Source organism: Hylaeus volcanicus, chromosome 1, assembly GCF_026283585.1.
Source record: "Hylaeus volcanicus isolate JK05 chromosome 1, UHH_iyHylVolc1.0_haploid, whole genome shotgun sequence".
NCBI lineage: Eukaryota > Metazoa > Arthropoda > Insecta > Hymenoptera > Colletidae > Hylaeus > Hylaeus volcanicus.
Window position 1 is genome coordinate 23,287,007 of NC_071976.1, and position 19,191 is coordinate 23,306,197.

Here is a 19,191-nt window from a genome sequence, read left to right on the forward strand (position 1 = left end):
TTGCGGATATTGTGTCGCGAAGTCTCGTGCCATCGTGTCCTTACTACGGTGCTCCTGCGATATCGGAGCATCCCAGTGGCGTCTACGTTCCGCGACAGTGAGTGTTTTCCTGCACGTCTTGCGTTTCCTTTCGTTCTTTCGCCACCTCTGACCGGGAGAACTCGTTTCAGGGACGTCGGATGTGTGCTCTCGCGTTTCTCTCTCGTGACTGTTCCTTTCAGGACTTGCCACGGTTAGTTAAGGTTGGGTACGCGACTGTCACGTCCGCGTGCTCTCGTTTCGGGACTTGAACCGTGCGCGAAGTGCTCATTTTTTCGGGGACCAGAGTGAAAAATCAGTGATCGAGGTTCGATGTTTGCGAGTGCACGACGAAAGGTTCTTTTCTAAAGGGGACCAACCAGCTACCTGGAGCGAGGATGGCCTTCTCGGAGCTGACGTTGGGACGCTACCACGCTCGAGTCTGTCGGTGAGTGGCCACATAAATGTTGACTTTGAACGAGACGCTCCTCGTGGCGTTTTCAGCTCGACGATGCTGCGCGCTAGTCTTCGGTCGATTCTTCTTCCTGTCTTGTTTTCCATCTTCTAACGGAGTAGAGCTGCACGAGACACCACATGCACGGTGTTTCGCGTTTTTCCTTCTGGCGCTCGCAAATTTATTGACTGCTTTGTTGGCTCTCTATTCACAGTGGCCAATTTGAAGAAACAGACAAGTCTGTTGATGTACTAATAGTAGTATGCATAAATCAAAACGAATCTCACGTGCTCTTTGCGATAGAAAAAGAATTTTAGAGGAAAACATTGTTTTGTTTGGAAGGTGACCATACTATGATAGTCAACAAGATTACCCAGGTCATATTCTCGAATTGTATACATTGGAGTATGATTTCACAAGAATAACTCCTACATGATCATATGTATTAGGTTGTCCCAAACGTTTCTTTCGTAACTTGCACTCAATTATTTTATGCGGTAGTGTTTATATAAATAGACAATCTAATTAGATGTTAATGTTGTAACAGTAATGGAGCAAAATGAATCGTACACAATTCAATAATGTAACATTACACATAAAATATTGCGTATGTATTACTTATTAATAAAACGAAAGAAACTTTTCGGACAACTTAATGAATCAACACATTATTCATGTTTGAATTTGTCTATTTATCAGCTACAATATTACAATAATGGAAATACTCCTTTTTTTTGTCTATCATAGTATGTCTCTTCAAAGTAAACAATGTTTTTCTTCAAAATTTTTTCTATCGCAAAAAAAACACAAGAGTTAGGTTGGACACTCTATTATACAGTAGAACCTCTGTTAGATGTATCAAATTTCCTTTTACAAAATGAAATCTATTCACTCTGATTCAGGATTAAACTGACGTAGAATGAAGCAACAGGACAAACAGCTTTCACAATTGAGTTCAGATAGTTTGAGGCCTAAAAGAAATCTAACGCTATAGATTGAACAATATTGTTTCTTTTTTAGTTTATACCTCGTACATGAAGTTATTTACAATCAGATTATATTCAATTTATTTCCTTTGTTCTTAAGTATATTTCATTTCATTTTATTTTCTCTTAGATTGTACTTTACGCTACATAAATTTGCACGAATGAGGAAAATTTACTAAGATAAATTAACAAAACACAACAATTTAAAAAATATTTATATTATTCAAATAAATAACTAAACAATTTTATCTTGTATGAGTAAAGTATCCAATCGTAAACGCATAATTTAAAGAAAAAATTGTGTCCTAGTTCCTTTAGTTTCCAAGTTACTTAGAAAAAAGAAACATATTTTTCACCACCCACTTTAGGGGCTGTTTTCACTCATTCAATATCGACGATTGTTGATAAAACAAAATACGTGTCAATTATTTTTTTTTAAATAATAGCTCCCATATAAATTTGATCAAAATCGTCGCGTGCTGGTTGAATATGTTCCCTTCTTACTTCTTCTCATTATACGTTGAAAGTCGTGAGTTTTTCGATGCAGATGACTTACCAGGGATGGGACCGGGTTCTCTTCGATGAGACCTTTCAATTATTAAAACCAGAGGAATTTGATACGTTTGAAACTAACACTGGGAAAGTTGCGCAACCACATTGCCAGCTTTTTGTGATAAGCATCGATAATAAAAGGAGCGATCGCGAGGATAGACGGAAGTTCATCTCCGGTCCAACGTTGGTGCGTGTAACGAAGTCAATCATCTTCGCTTGTTCGCTGGTTCTGGACTCCTCGAGACCCGGTATTAATTAACTTTTCTAGCAAGTTATTATCGCGACGAGATCAAAGGCGCCACGGTATTACTCTCGTTTACCGTTTTTTCTCTCTCGCTGGTGCTGCTCCGCCTAAATTGTCGAACCGTAGCGTGTAATTAAGGCGACCATCGCGTGTCTAGGTGTTCCTGATAATTACCTTGTTTACAAAACTATGTTAGGAAACGTATTACGAAATTGGCGGTAAACGGAACGATGGCCATTACCATGCGTCGTAATTTTTGTATACATATTCGAAGCAAGGGACAAATCGAGCTATGACAAATTTTCGTTAAAGTTTGAAAGAATTTGTTTCGAACTGTTACTTAAAAATGAAAATAATGTCAATTCGTTTGAGAAAATAGCTATTTCAATTTTTGTTTTTTACTTCAAGGATAAAAATAATCCTCAAGAATAATAAAAAAAAAAAAAAACGATTGACACAATCGTATAATCATATAATGAAAACGACCTTATATCTTACAAAAATGTCAATATAAGACATGGTATTGTTTGCTGTTTCATTTTCATCGCTTACAAATTCAAAATCATTATATGCCTATTTATGATTTTACCTGATATATTTTTCAAGAACAGTTACACAATTATTTGAAATAATATTTCAATATCATTATTCAATTACTGATATTTCAAATAGTATCCCTTCAAGTGCCCAGGTCTGAGTTAGACCGCGTTTGAATACGAGAAAAATACCCTGGGAGGTATTCGCTGCATACGTGTGCACTTCGCACAATGCGAATAACTTTTAGTTATTTTATGCAATGCATTATAAATTATGGAGAGTGTACCCTATCGCGTGGAGCCCACTTTGGTAGTCGATCGAGGACATGAGAACAATAATGAAAGTTCACGTAAACAGGTGCCCTGTTTAACCTTGTTCCCGAGTTACAGCCATGTTTGTACTCCAGTATCGTGGAAATAGTCGTTTACCTTCACTGAAACTGCTCGAAATGGTTAGCTTTGACCGAAATACGATTCTACAGATATTCTGTCACAGAGTTTCCTTGTACCTTTTAAATATTTCAGGTATTTGTCGGATTTTTTGGCAGCTTTCTTTTGTACCTTGCCAAAATATTTCAACACTGATAATGGCTAACGCCACTTTATTGTTTCAGCATAAAAGTAGAGTAGTCTCGCAAAAATACATGATTTTTCATCATACAAATATAAATACGTTTCGTCACGCAATGTCAAAATAGACAATAAATTCTTTGAAATTCTTAAACTAATGCGTGGGATTAATTTCTATGTGATGCAGAGTATGTACAAGTACTTGGCACATTTATTGTCGTAATGAATAAACGTATATTAAATTCAACACAAAGTTAAATACAGCGGAGCTCCGAAAGATCACGTGTATTATTTAAAGAAATTTCACTCGGAAGATTGTCTCTGGACGAAAACAGCCTATCGAGCTATCGGAAAAAGGAACCAAGTTGAACGAGACAAGCGCTGGGCAATAGTCTCCGAGGCCCTAGAACGCACCGAAGTTTCTTTGTTTCGTTGGCGTCTTTTGTCGAAACTTCCCCTCGCTCGAAGGCACCTGCGCCTTTGTCGATACCTGTTTTGGCGCATACTTGGACTATGTGCACCCTGCACACGCACTCTCGCCAGCCTGCGAGGGTTTTTGTGTTCTTTCACTTGCAGTATACGCACCTGTCTCCGGAAGCCATCCACGGGATCGTAAGCTTTACTACGCAGCTATACAAACGACAAAACTGAAGTCTTTAGATCGTTCTTGAAGACCCTTTTTTCAATGGAATGCAAAAGTATTTTACTTGGTATTAAATTGAATAATACATGAAACAATTGTATATATAGTCAGGCCCATAATTATCGATAAAAATTGTTTAACAAGTTGACACATTAAGGAAACTGAAGCCATAGTAGTTAACACTTTTTGTTTCACTAGAGACGTAGAAAGCGACAAGAAAGTAGGCGGCATTCCGTGATTCGTAGAACAACTCTTTATTTCCAAAAATAGAAGGTTAAAAGAAAGCAAACATAATTGAGTATCTTGATTCGAGGCATTAGCACATTAACTGGTTAGAAATATAAGTTGTCATTTTTTTCTATAAGGTAGTTAGTGTCAGGGATTGACAGTCGATGACAGGACCAGAGCTGTGGCAAGATAAGGACTGAATTCTTTTTGTTTCTAAATAACTTCCTGTATTTTCAAGGTGACATCAATGAAGATTAAGAACGTATAAAATTAAAATATACATATAACAACATATACGTTTTATAGAAAAGATGACAAAGAAATTGCCTCCTAAAATGGAGTTGTTTGAGATGGCACTCATGTGACAGGAAGCCTAGAATCGCTCCTGGTTGCGCAATAGTTTGACAAGGATCTAAGGACGACCGGTATCATCGAATAAATACGTCCATTATTTCGTCGACGGGGAATGGAAAGTTCCACGTTGGATAGAGATACGAATATGTAGTGGAAGAAAAAGTAATATCGCTTGGTTCGCGACGTGATGGCTGGTTCTTCAACGGCGGTTGTTTTGAAATGCGTACACGTGGTTCTTGACGCTTACACACACGTTTAGAAACTGGATTCTCATGCTGGCAGCTGGGAGAAAGAGGAAATGGGAAGAACGAGCGAGAGGGTCTGGTCATTGACGGGATTGTGAGTGGAGGAAGAGAGACTAACACCTTGATGTGAAATAAGGAAAGAATCACCGTGTGCTCCAATTCTTCATAGGTTTATTTAAAATAAACAGAAGAAGAAAAAGAGTTTAAAAAACTCTTACTTAGCTAAGAGAAAATTGATTTTCTCAAATTTCCAAAATGGCTTCGCCTCTTAAGAAAATTAAATGTTTTTGTTTTACCTTGTGCACTTTGAAACCCAACATTTGTTAATTATAGGCCGTTGTTAGCTCTTCAGGGTGTTACAGCAACTAAGTTGACCCGTAACTTGTTGTCGATAGTATGAGAGCAGGAAATAAGTCCATAGGAGGAAATGAGCCGTGCTAAACGTTGCCTACTTCATTACGTTGCTCTCTATTATCCGTCGTGGCTGATACGAATCTATAAGCCATGTCTTGGCTATTGAAAAGCTAAGTAGCGTAACTTTGTTATCAAATTAAGCGCCGGCTTCGTTTTTGCGGTTATTTAGTTTCTCCTATTTAAATGTGACGCTTCAATCGTGACCACTTGCGCGCCTTAACGAAGTTTTCAGACAGTCATGTAATTAGCAGGGATCACCGAGGCTACGCAACGAAAGACGTGAGAAATTAAAGCGACATGCAGAGGACATGGAAGGCAAAGGTTCTTCGCTAGCGAATCTGCTGAATGAAGAATTCATCGTGATGTACATACGTTTCACGTCCAAGAGATTCATTATCGATCGTTCAGAGAATTATTTTTTTTCACTGGAAGTTATTAGGCAATTACATCGTCGTCTGGGGACAGCCAGAGCGTGAATAGATTATTACACTCGCACAGGGACGGTTCATTAAATAGAATTCATACGAGTTGATGGCTTTAGCTTCGTCGTCTCCACTTTCATATGGCCACGTACCGTCTAGTGCTAATTCACCTTATTTTGCATCTTTTTCGTCGACTCTGGAACGAGCCAACCGTTGCCAAGTCGCATATCGTGATTCAACGTATAATAAAACTCGCGATACCGTCAACGGAGACATTTTTTAAAATCATTTCTTGCTACTATTGGTAGTACGGTGCTCTTTTCAGACGAGAGTTACTCGAATATTCCGCTGGTGTTTACGACAGACCTAGACAAATTTTAATTGAATTGACAATAGGATATAAATATTTGAAATAATATATTTCGAATCGTTATTCTCAATACAGTTGAAAATAAAAATATTGTCAGATCATTTGAAATAGTAGATATTTCAAATAACGAATTATTTTGTTATTTTTTTTTTTTATTTCTAATTTAACGAAAGAAGTAATGAAGTGAGACAGTATATTTATATGTCAAAATCGATTCACAGCTGATTAACTTTTACTCGAAACATTTTTTGTCAGACTATTGGAACTTTCTGAAAAATCGTAGAAACTAATCTGTGACACACCCTGCATACCACACAATGTTTCCCTCGAGCAGTTTGTCCTATCTTTAATCTTGACAGATCCACTCAGATGTCCTGTTTCTCGTGATTCGTTCTATATAAAGCAAGGTTTGACCTAAAGCCAACCATCGTCTACGGAAACCTATCGAACAGCCATTTCACTATCAACATTTGATCTTTGACGAGATACTATTTCGTTCCCAATTTCGGTTGAAATTCGAAACTGTTGACGAGCATCGTTGCTCGAGTAATTTTATACAACGCCGCGCGATGTTATTTTATTCGACGTAGATGGAGAGATTAGGTCTACGTACTCGTCTCTAAATGTCCGTTCTAAACCGAGTTTGCCAGAGATTTCCACGTTGACAATAATTTCGAGATGGAACGATGCACGAGGAAGCTCGCATCGTGTAATCTCGAAGCGTTTAATTCTCTCGGCCCTCATTAAAACGATCCGGTTCTCACGGCTGAAAATAACGAGAGCTTTAATTGTCGCGTCTAACGAGACGCTACAATTGCTACGCTACTGCCTCGCGCTCGGTGCTAAGCCGTGTACATCATGGATTTTTTCCGCGAGCAACTTTTCCGAGAACTTTGGGTCAAGAACAATCTTACTCCTAGCAATCAGTAGTCCTCCGTGAATTTTAAATGTCTGCAGTTCGAGGAGATTTGGTGTCGTATGCTTATATTTAAGAGGTGATACTGGGTCATACGCTTGGAAGGACATTTAACTTCTTTGAGAACTTACGAAGAAAATTAATAGCGTAAAAAATGTATTTTTAACAAAATTTTATTTTTTTCATTATCTCATCGTAAGTTCTCTTTTGTCAGATATGTCAGTAGCTCAGCATTTAATTTGAAATCATATCTGGAATGAAAACTTGTACCTTCATTTATTGAACCTAGTAATAGTCATTACGTATCCAAATTATTTTTAAATATTTTAACAACTTAGAAATCCCACATTGGGAAGATTTTAATTAGAAATATATTCAATTAAATTTCGTTTTATGGATATACTTTATAAAATACATTACGTTTAATTAAATTTCATCTACATATACCTATGCTTGGTCAAATATATTAAATTCGTTTAAATTTGATCCATACACATGTTTGCTAAAACAATTTCAATTAAATTGATGTTCGATTACTGTCTCGAAGGCATAAGCACGTACCAAACTCGATCTCACCCCTAATTAATATGATTCCCTCGAACTCAAGTAGAAATACGAATGGCGATTAGATGGATAGCTAGACACATAAGAAACTGTCGTCCATCCTTCGATCCGGTGCAATTAATATGTGTGGGTTATGACCGCCAGAAACAGGCTTGCCACCGTGGGACCAATTGTCCAGTCCAGCCCGAGTCTATACTTGCCTGTCTTCTGGTCGCACGATAATTACGAAATCGTTACACCGAAACCGATTTTCTATTTCGTTGACGGGATCAAAGATCTCAGATAGAAAGGTTCCAACGCGATATCGATTGAACTATGGTTTCTTCAAACCCAATAGTAACGAAAGGGAACAGTTACGATACGACGGGATCGATCTCGATTTGAAAATAGCTTACGGGTGTGTATCGCTGGAAAGTTGGCAGATTAATGTCCTCGTGGCGGTTGTTGTGCAAATGAACGTTTCGTATCTTTGGGATTGAATCATTGCACGCTCTGGGACGTTCGACGTGATCGACGTTAAACTCGCTTATTCTCGTACAGCGACAGGCTAATTAGGCAAACAGGCAGAGTTCAATTACTTTCAGGGGCGGTGTTCCGGATCCATGGCTTTGGGGAGTGTCAACGCTCTTGTAACATCACCGCTGACGGACTTCCGTGGGCGGTAAAGGGAATCGAACAGGGTATCGTAAAAATGATTATCGAGATCTTTTTCTCGATTGTAAGTTTGATCAAAATTGTCCACAAATAGGAAGCTATGCAAACAAATAATCGTAGATAATAGAGGATGTAGATGTAACAACGTGTCGTACGTCGAATAGTAATGATAGACGTGAATAGTGTTGTACTGCCATCCACACAGCTTCGTCTGTGATTGCTTATGCAACTTCCACATACTCTACAATTATTTTTCGAATAGTCGCATAAACCAAAATTGTGTGCCTTATCGCACTTCTCCTCTAATTTCATAGATACTAAATTTTTATATCTTAATATTTCATTTGCTGAAATTTCGCCTCCGATTTACAATATTATTTTATTTAAGCTGTAAACAAAACTTCAAATACTTTCTCTTTTATTCAGCTCTGCGAAAGGAGTAATAAATAGAATAAATTTGAATAAACTCCGACATAATATCGCAAAATAATCCAAAGTCTAAAAGAAATTTCACAGTCGAAAAGAAGCAACTAAAATCTCAAACAGAGCTCGGACTCGAGATGGTAAGTAGAAAGTCTTTCGAATTCATCTCGGTTCGAGGATAAGGTTCATCGAGAGTAAATGCTAAACCGAGCAAAACAAACTCGAGTGTCCCGCATTGGACTACGCCAGACTTTAATTAAATTTCCCCTAGGCGAATGATAAATATTCAACGGCGTAAGGAATTCCTGTCGGTCTTAAGTGTCCTGGAAACGGCCTCAATAAAACGCGTAATTTCCCACGCGATTTCGAAATAACGTCTTATCGCGGCATCTGAATTAAAACGTGCAGACTGTCGCTTTCACGGGCCACGGCTCTGATAACCACGATAAACAAGACGACCAGAAACGTATTTAATCGCGCTTGCTTCCAGCTCGCTGTACCATCGTGATTAAACCGTCAGACGTATTTCTAGCGGAACGTCTCGTTGTCTTTACTGAAATAGTGCTTCAACTTTTTTTAAACAAAGAACCATCGAAAACACTGAATGCGCCTGAAACGCTTTGATCTGAACATTCGATACTATTTTTATAATTAAAATTGCCTCTGAATATTTTCCTCTAGAGAAACTTATACAAGCATTTTTCAAATAATACTCTACTGAGAGTATCTTAAAAGGAATGAATTGATAATAAATTTTGAAAATGCATCTTTAAATGTTATTTACTATTATTGTTGCATTTTCAAATCTTTGGAGTTTGGTGTATAGATGTGTTCGCATGCCCCATTCTCTTGGCGCTGAATTACGTTCTGCTGAGAATCCGATGCATTATTCAAATGGTCCAAATATATGAATACGTACTCCTTTGCATAATACTATTCGAATAGTAATCGAATAAAGACATTAGGATACATAACGATCTCAATAATCATTGAATAATGATATTCAAATCAAGTGGTCGAGTAGAAATATTCGAATACTCAAATAAGCGAGTAATAATCAAACAATGATATTCAAGTAAGTGATCGAGTAATAATCGAATAACGATATCTAAATATTTAAATATTTAAAGTTTACGTGTAACATTCGAATACTTACAACATATTCGAATATTAACATTTTTTTTAAGAAATACAAATACAAAAGTTTTACTACTCTTTAGAAACATCATCGTTAAAACTAAGTTTGTCGAGTTATGGTGTTAGTTTCCTCTGGAACTGAAAACTACCCTGTTAAACAATAAGAACTTTTCAACACAGCTTTTCAACCCATTCTTCGGAAGTTAGTTAACGAATATCCCGTCTAAAAGTATGAGAAAACTACAATGCTAAGTTACATCCTGGTCCTGAATTATCCTCGGCTTTACCGCCAACCATACATTCTAGTAATACGTTTTCAAGATAAAAGTTATTTTTCTAAACCACGGAACTGCATAACATGGCGGAATATGATGTAGCGTGGATGTATCGCGAGCGCGATGGGAACAAGAATTTATACGGTACTATAACTTTGCAGCTTCTTTTATTTCGAAAAGCTCGGTCACCCAGTTGCATACGTTTCTTTTTCGAAAGAGATTACTCTGCTCTTCCTCTAATCGCGACCGTAACCGCAGCGTCAGGGGAAACGAAGAATCGGATAAGAATCCACGACACCGGGAACCACCGTTCTTGCCCGCCCGCGAATATAAATCTGCGAGCAAGTCGATGCAGCCGTTCGCTGACCGCGGCAGCTGTTTATTTTCCAGATTGCGGCCATTCATCTGGCCTTCTAACAGAACTATAAATCCGCCCTGCGAATGTACCTTCCGGAAAATGCATCCGACGTTAGACAGATTCGTCAATTATAAAATGGTGAGAATAGAACGGAAACTCCGTTCAAGTTGGTATATTTTAAAGTGGTCAATTTAATGTTAATTCATTCGAATGTTACTTCAATACTTTACTATCCAAAGTTTACTTGAATATTTGACTATTCGAATATTTCACTAATACTTGATTATTCAAATAGTATTCGAATATTTTGCATAAACTTGGCTGTGCAAGGTAGACATATTTGAGTAGACAAGAATAAAATCATGCAAACTAGCCTAGCTATGATTACAATTGAGTTGGATTGAACAAGTTTCAGTAGTGTCACGATTGCATGATTAGACATGAGTAGATTCAGCAATAATGAGAATTCAGCAAAATATATTTCAGTAGAGACAAATTAAGACATCTTACGCATAATTAAGTACATTTTAATAGAATTATTCAGACTAAATTAAATATAAATTCATCCGACCGGCCTGTAAATAAAGCGTTGATAAAGAATCCAGTTGCTCAACGACAACTAACTGAATCTAAGCGGACAGTTCGACGAGAAGCACGACCATAAACGAGGCAAACAGTTCCACAAGCGGAGTTCGGCAAAGTACTCGCGACGTTTACTGGAAAAACGCCGCGGCTCGAAAACTCGATTCCCGGACGGTTTTCGTCGAGCGCGATCACGGTTGACTTGCCGCGTTCGCTTCACGCCTCGCGAGCAAACGCACGACGAATTTGCATGCGTACACACACGTACGCACTCGGAGTAGACGGTACGGCGAGGTGGGATGCACGCGAATAAATGTATTTACTCAAGGGCAGAGGTACATGGACTCTCCGTAGTACATGGAACGGCTGAGAGGCTGATAGGTTGATCGACAGAGGGTACAAAGAGAGTCCAGACAGAGAGAGAGAGAGAAGCGAACCGACTAAATGATAGAGCAAGCATAGGCCTAAGTGAAGGCCGAGGAGTGCCATCCGATATATCGCATTACAGGACGTCTATTGATTCGCCGGGAAAGCTATCGGCTTTCGTTGCTAGGTGATATCTCGATGATATATCCACGGAAAGTGAGATGTCGCCGATGGTGGGGAATCCGGATTCAAATGGAGGGAGCCGACTTTTCCTACGGGGCGATCCGTAAAACCGCAACTGTAACGCGTATACCTCTGGTCACGGTTTATCTATCGCGCGTCAGCCACTGGGAGAATTTATTTTACGTTTCGCCGATAACCAGACTACCGTCGACGATTGTCTGGAGGGGCGGATGGAGGGCTCGATGGCTTTGCCAGAGCGCGGTGCAAGGGGAGAAAAAGTAATCGTCGTTGGAAATCTCATTTTCAACGTACACCCGGAAAACAACGAGGTCCCGCTTAATCGAGAACGAGCTGCTGCCCTAGCGGGAACACGGTCCACCGGGCAAGGACGACCGGGTACGATCGACCTTCGTGATCGGATCGTTGGCCAGGCCGGTGGAGTTTTTAACGCTGACGCTCGGGAACGCGCTGGATACGCTCGGGTGTAATCGCGCGTTATAAAAGATGGTGATCGCGAACGGAACATCTTGCGGAGACGATTGGCCCTGACGTGGGACGCCCAAGTGGAGCTGCTGGCTTACCTGATGGTTGACGTTAATGCCTTTTAAGGGGATACTTTCAAATTTCTCGAAATATATAATGATTATACTGCGGATGCTTATGGACATTTGTATTTGCACAGATCCAGATGAAGAAGTGGAATTTAAATGAAAACAGAATTTATTTACTAAACAGTGTAACGTGTATTTTATTGCTGATATTTTATATATATTTGTATTTATCATACATTCTCCTATATTTGCTATAAATACATAAACATACACGGTTTGGAGTGAAAGTGGCTGATTAAAAGTACAAATAATCGTTCTGGTAGACAAAATCGAAATTACTTTCTAAAGAATCTAATATATTCTTTCTAAACGATTGGTTTCTTAATAAAACACTTCACTTGAAATACCTGTAAGCAATTTCTTTATACCTAAGGTGGTACCACCAGAACAAACTAAGAAAACGATTATACCACTAAGGGTTGAACGACTTCAGAACTGAAACTCAGCAAATGTCATCGTAAGATTAAGATTATCGTGTTCATAGATATTGTCGACGTTAGATGTATGGATCTAATTCTGCAAATACGCTGATAAATAATCTTGCTCCGAACGATACCAATAGTCTCTTTCGCGAGTGAAACCGATTTCCTCGGGGAATTTCCAGTGTCGAACAGTTTCGTTTTCCACCGGTTTCTCTCGCTGAGGAAAGGATCTCCTAATAAGCGGTACGACGCTCAAGGAAGAACGCCTCGAAAGAAGCTCGGACGCCTCGAGAAAACCATATAGGGCGCGCGGCGTAGGTCGTTGCCTTCGTCAAACCATCAAGAACGTAAGCGTTACATGTTTAAGGGTCTCCATGCGCGGTGGAAACGATCGCTGAGAAAGAATTCGGGATCGTTAAGGGACGATTATATCGGGTTGGATGGGCAGCCATCGTTCTTCGTGAGCTGCGAAAGGAAACCGAATCGCTATGGAAACTGCTGATTGCGAGTATCGTATGGACGACCGTTGAGGCGTCTCGTAGCACTTTTGCTACAAGAGGAATTATTGGAATCTCTGGAATATTGATCAGTTTTGTTGCTCGGATTTGCGATCGAGAGTTATCCCTGCCGTTATTTATATTTGTTCAGCTCGAGCGATGGTCAACTCGAGGGAATGACAGCTGTGAAAATAAAACACGGCTGGCCGAACCTCATCGCTGGACTGCGGATTTTATGATTTTATGGCGCACAGTTACGCGAAGAACATGTTAATTGACCTATAATAGAATGTCATTCGTACTGTAACACAAAGCCTGAAAATGGAGCTTGAAATTAGTACATGGAACAACATGAACATTTCGTTTTGCATATGCTGACATACATTTTACTGGAGGAAAAACTGAAAAGAGATTTGGCGTTACTGCCATGGGGATATAATAAATAATATACAAATTTTAATTTTCTCTATTGAATAACGAAACAATTTACGCAATGGGAAAACAAAATTCGTATATTTTTCATTATATTTTCACGTAAATGTTATCCATCAACGAAAGTGGTGTTCCCAATGAAAATAAGTTCAACAGTTATTTGAACTGTTTTTAATTGTACGTTATTTGAATCTCTACAAAAAGACTTTCAATTGCGTATAATTAAAAGTAAACGAATGGATTCGTGTCTACACGAATTTTCATCATGGACACGTATTTTCAACAACCATTGGTGCTGCTATCAATGTAGATGTGGTAAAAAATATGAAAATTTTAATTTTCATTAGTAGATGCTGGAAATATATATCATGCAGTTGCTATTTAATACAAACAAATACAAATATTTATTCAATTAATTAATACTGCTAAATGGCAATCCAATGATACTGAGCTTTTGGGTGATTAAAGTGAAAATATAGGAGTACCGGATAGAAATTGTTTTAATTGAAAACAAATGTGTTAAAAATTTTGTATTTAATTGTTAGAAACAAATTCCGGCTTTTGACAGCCGAGGCATTTGTTATCTCTATGGATCAATTTTCCGGAAAGAAAACACTTTAAACTAACCATATGAGAATTAATTACATGTAATCATCAAGGGAGTTGCTTTATCTCCGCTGTCTTAAATACGTGTAATAAATATAATGAATTTCTAAGGGCTCTTTCGAAATTCATCTAATCCTTTTGTTAAATACCTATAAGTTAGATTTGCTTGGTTTTTGGTCAAGGGATTTGAATTTTATATATTTTTGAAAACAAACCTTTCTTAAAAGACTTATTTGGTCTCGTAAAAAATATCATAGAATGTTTTTGTCTTTTCCAAGTAAGGCATTCTTATTCTTGCCGTCTATGTGAAATTTGTAGCGGTGTAAAAGGACTTTCTAGGTACGGTTATGAAATGGTGATTTATAACGTAGCGTCTTGACTCCCTGCTGCGTTTACGAGAGTAATCGCTATATTTGTTCCATCAAGTATACTGTACTCCCAGACCAATACGCTTCAAAGCAGACGCAACGTTAATTTCAATTAATGTTCATATAGTTAATTTCAAATTATCACCTTTCCTAAAACATAATCTGTAAAGAGTAGATATTGGACTGTATTATCGATATTTAAAAATTAAAAAATTTTTGTTCAGCATTGTAAACTGATATTTTTGTTTAAAGAAGCAATTTATTTGTTTATAACCTTTTATATTCCTAATCGCCAGTTTAATAGTTATTATCTAATGAACAACAGTATCGGATGAAATTGATCAGACGAAAGTAATCAATACATGAAACACAACTTTACTAACTTCGAATTTTTGTCACTATTCGACCATTGTGCGACTGGAACTCTCTTTAGAATTCTTCTTCGTGCCTCCATTCGCCCATTATTCTCCGTAACGCGTTATTTTAACGTTAAAGTGAGTCGTTCATTACATTAATTACGCTCGAAGCGTGCGCCGGGTCGGCTCGTTAACTCTGCAGCTCATTTGATGATACGAAATCGCGATACTGTACAGCCAGGTGAAAGACGAAGACAAAAGGACGAAAAAGGGTGAATCGAGAGAAATGGCGGAGAGAGACAGAGAAATGGTATATCTTTTTTGCGAATGCCTTTATTCTCGGACGTTGTCGCATAAAGCAAGCAAGAGAATTCATGAAGAGTTTAAATATTCCATTAAGATACCGGCGAATCTTAATTAATTTTGAGCGTGTTCTTGGACTCGTCTGTTGATAACACGATTTGATATCATTTTCAAGATTTTGGATGGAAGCTTTCATTCTTCCCTTCACAAATAAATAATAAGTTTTCTTAAGAAAGGCACTGAATCAATTTTTACACCTAATAAATGTCTTCGAGTTTGCTACGTGGCCCTCGTAGGCAAAAATTGCTACGATCTAGCCCCTTCCAAAAAATAAGTTTGCCAACCCCGGATCTAAGTATAGTTTCTCGACTGTCAGCCATGCACTCGTTCTTCCATCGACAGGAATTTCTGTCCTCGATACGGTTTGGTACCTGATGTTGTCGATATTTGGCAAGAACAGGCTGGTAATTTGCGACACGAGAGAGACTCGTCTTCCACTAGTCGCGCCTCTCGGTTCAGTGGCCCTCTCGCTCCCTTTTGGCCCGTATTAAAATGCGCCAGCATGATTCTAATAGAAGGCATTACCGGCCCGGGGCTGGATGCAAACACGTTGTAATGTATTCATATTGGCCCGGCGTGCTCCACGGACCTCAAAGCGAGGGCTCTTCCTCGGCTGTGATATTTGAATTTTAATGCGAACCTGTTCGTCCTCCGGCCTATCCATCTCTCTCCCTCCCTCTCGCCTTTCGCCTTATCTTCGTCGCTGTCCCTCCCATTCTTTCATCGCTGGCTTCCGTCGGCACGGATACTCGAGACCATCGCATTTTCCGCCACCCATCGATCCAACAATCGCCGGATTTCCCCGACCTGGCGCACGAAATCTCGTAAAAAGGAAGCCCCGCTGGATCCCAGAGGAAAGATTCTTTCCCAGAAACGTTGATCCGGTCCAACCGTGTCCTCCAGACCTCCCTTACTTTCGCCGCGATGTCTTCCGCATTGGGGATTGTTATTACGCAGACACCGGTTCTCGTTACCGACCCTCTTTTCCCTTATCAAATTCGACAGATCGTTTGCCTTGCGACGTCTACGTCTTAACGGGATCAATTTCAGCTAGCTGACTACTTGTCCGTCATTTATCGACGATCACATTTCCCGAGTAAGTTGTACGGGTAAGTTCGTTGGGAACTGGACTGGAAACTCTCAAACGGTTGATTTTATGTAATATAGTATGACATGTTCGGTTGGTTATTGGACATAAGGACTTGTAAAATTTAAAAAACTGTTATACTTTGAGCGATGGGTAATCACAATTATTCCTTGTCTATATACTTAATATTAGGTTGTCCAGAAAGTTCGTGCCAATTTTTAAGGAACATTCAAAAACACATTTCAACCACTTCGATATATTTAGACCTGTACCACCTTCCAAAAATCGACATGGACTTTCCGGACAACCCAATATATAGATCCCTCAAGTAATTGCAATCAATATGAAAAACTAGACATCTCGTAATCGGCAGTGCTAGAATAAACTAGATGGTAACATGTCTGTACAAAAACTGAATAACGTAAAAAATAAAAAACACGATCGCAGCCACAGTGTTACCAACAGAGGCCAATCTAAGGGAGATGTAAGATCCTGACATGTACGATGTACCGAAGAAGACATCTCGTTATTTCATAAAGAAATAAACTGCATGAAACGGATTCATATTAAATGAAACAAATTGATGGACGATCGATTGATGCTGACCACCTGATGAGGCATAGAGGCCGCGTTTCCAGTTTCAGATCGTATTAAGTCTGTTATCGCGCTCAGCCAGCTTGATCCACTCAAATTCGTCCGTCATTGTGAAACGTCCGAGGGAATCCCTGAAGGAACGCTTGAACGATCGCGGAAGAAAAGACTTCTTCGGGTTTCTCGGTGCGAAAAGTAGATTAAAGGGACTAAATGGCGAGGATTATTGGACCGAAATCGTGGAAGACTGCTAACTGCCGTTCGATTAATTACTCAGTCAAGGGGGTGGAACATTCGAGGGCTAGAATAAAGTAGGGGTTCGCTGAAAGATCCGACGAATTGTAACGCAAAGTACAGTCCCTTTAGCAAGAACTTGAGTAACAAAACTTTATTTTAAAAGTAACTTCAGAAGAAGCCCTCCACTTGTCTAATAATCTGAACCTCCTCTTATGATACGTTATAGAAAATGTCTAACTTTTTCCAGACTTTTGCGAGAAAATTTATATATACATATATATTATATTTTGAGCTATTCGAAGCTATTTTTATAACGACTCAGTTAATTTGCGACTCGTCAGCAAGATGTTAAAATTACGACTAAAACTGAAATACTATTTTAAAAATGTTGAGTTTGACAAGAAACGATTCTAGTATAGGAGAATACCGATTCGAGGATTATCTTGGCTACAAAAAACTTTGGAGCGCCTCCCCAAGACAGTAGAATGGGTTTCTCCTTGATGCATCCGTGGAGAAGATGGATTAACGACTACCCGTGGAGTTTCAAGATAACGAAGTCGGAAGTCTCGGTTCCGCGAAGATCGTGACCATTTCCGTGAACGAGAGGTCGCCATTATCTTACTGTTTTCACGTTGAATCCTTGGGACAATTTTCCAGGGAACTGCCCCACTTTTTCAAACAGACACTCTCGTCAGGGCGCGCATAGTATTTACTCTCTTCTTCGAAACGTATCAAGACCGCCAGATGTCGTAAACGAAGACTCAGGGGAGAGTTTATTCTCGGAATTGGTTGAATTCAAATGGTCGCTTTGAAGAAATGGAAGTAGCGGTAGGTTGAAGTATTATATAAAAGAATGTATATCATATTCTGTAATGCAGTATGAATTTAATGCAAAAACATTAGTGATATTCATAAACGATTTCAGAACTTGATGCTGTAGAGAATAAACTTAAGCGATCCAGTCATAGACACATAAAATCATTTATTGTGATGTGAAACCTTAAATTGAAGTTTAAGGGGTTAGTCGCTGTCAGGAAAATGGAAACGGACAGTTTCTTGTGTGTGTGTGTGTTTTTAAGGTATTAAATAATAATTTTTATTAATGAAATGTAAATATATTACAAAGTAAGTCTTAAAGAACTATAAACGAATTTTTGTTTTAAAAAAAGGTTATTTCATTTCGTCATAACAGGCGATGGCGTAGGTGGCCACTCGGTTTGCGGTTGAGCAAGATTTCTTCAAACTGGTACACCTGAAAACAAAACTAAAGGTAGATTTAGAAAATACATTAGACTAACGGGTCCCTGATCGAAGAATTTTTTATTTTCTTGTATACTTTTTGTTTATCCTGTATTGAATCGCTTAATTTTAGTGAAAAAATTGAAAATCAACTTCAAATGTACGCCATCTTGTTTTAAATTAATTTTTTCAAAAATCCTTCGTTCAGGGACCCGCTAGACTAATCTATTTTCGAAATCTACCTTTGTTTTTGTTTTCAGGTAATCCAGTGTAGAGAAATCTTGCTCACCGCAAACCTATGTTTTCAAATCATCGTGTACGTCATCGGCTGTTATGACGATATAAATTAAACGTTTCTCAAAACAAAAAATGTTTTTTAGTTCTTTAAAACATGCTTTATAATATACTTAATTGTTACTTATAAATTATTATTTAATAACCAAAAAAAAAAAAATCATAAAGAAATGTCGTTTTTCCTCTTCCTGACTGCGACTAACCCCTTAAATTCAATAGACATGACGCAACCTCCAGTTAGTATGTGCGTATGTAGCACTGAAAGGGTTAACGAAGGATTCTTAAACTTTTAGCTACGCCTCTTTACGCTTTTATTTCGCTAGAGCTAAAAATTGCGGAGTTTGTAACGTGATCGACACGGAACGCGAAGATTCGAGGGCTTAATCGTCGGTCGTCATTGGAACTCGTCCCTCGACTTCTATGCCCCTTGAGCTTCGTTCTCCGTCGACGAGGAGCGTAAAGTCAGCAGGATAATCCGGTAGGATCGGGCTAACGTCATGCTCGTTATCCTCCTTTGGACTGGGTAGCCTAAGAGGGTCCAACTGTATCGTTCACGTGAATCGAAAGTCACCGAGCGGCGGTGAAATAAAGATA

At 38.7% G+C, this 19,191-nt stretch overlaps 1 protein-coding gene across 1 annotated transcript in view; it reads left to right on the plus strand.

Annotated features, from left to right (window-relative positions):
* LOC128873927 (alpha-mannosidase 2) overlaps window positions 1–19,191 on the plus strand; it is a 136,822-nt gene continuing 117,631 nt past the window's right edge. The window contains exon 1 of the mRNA XM_054117970.1: window positions 1–466. The gene's annotated coding sequence lies outside the window, so the exon portion shown is untranslated. The remainder of the gene's footprint in view (window positions 467–19,191) is intronic.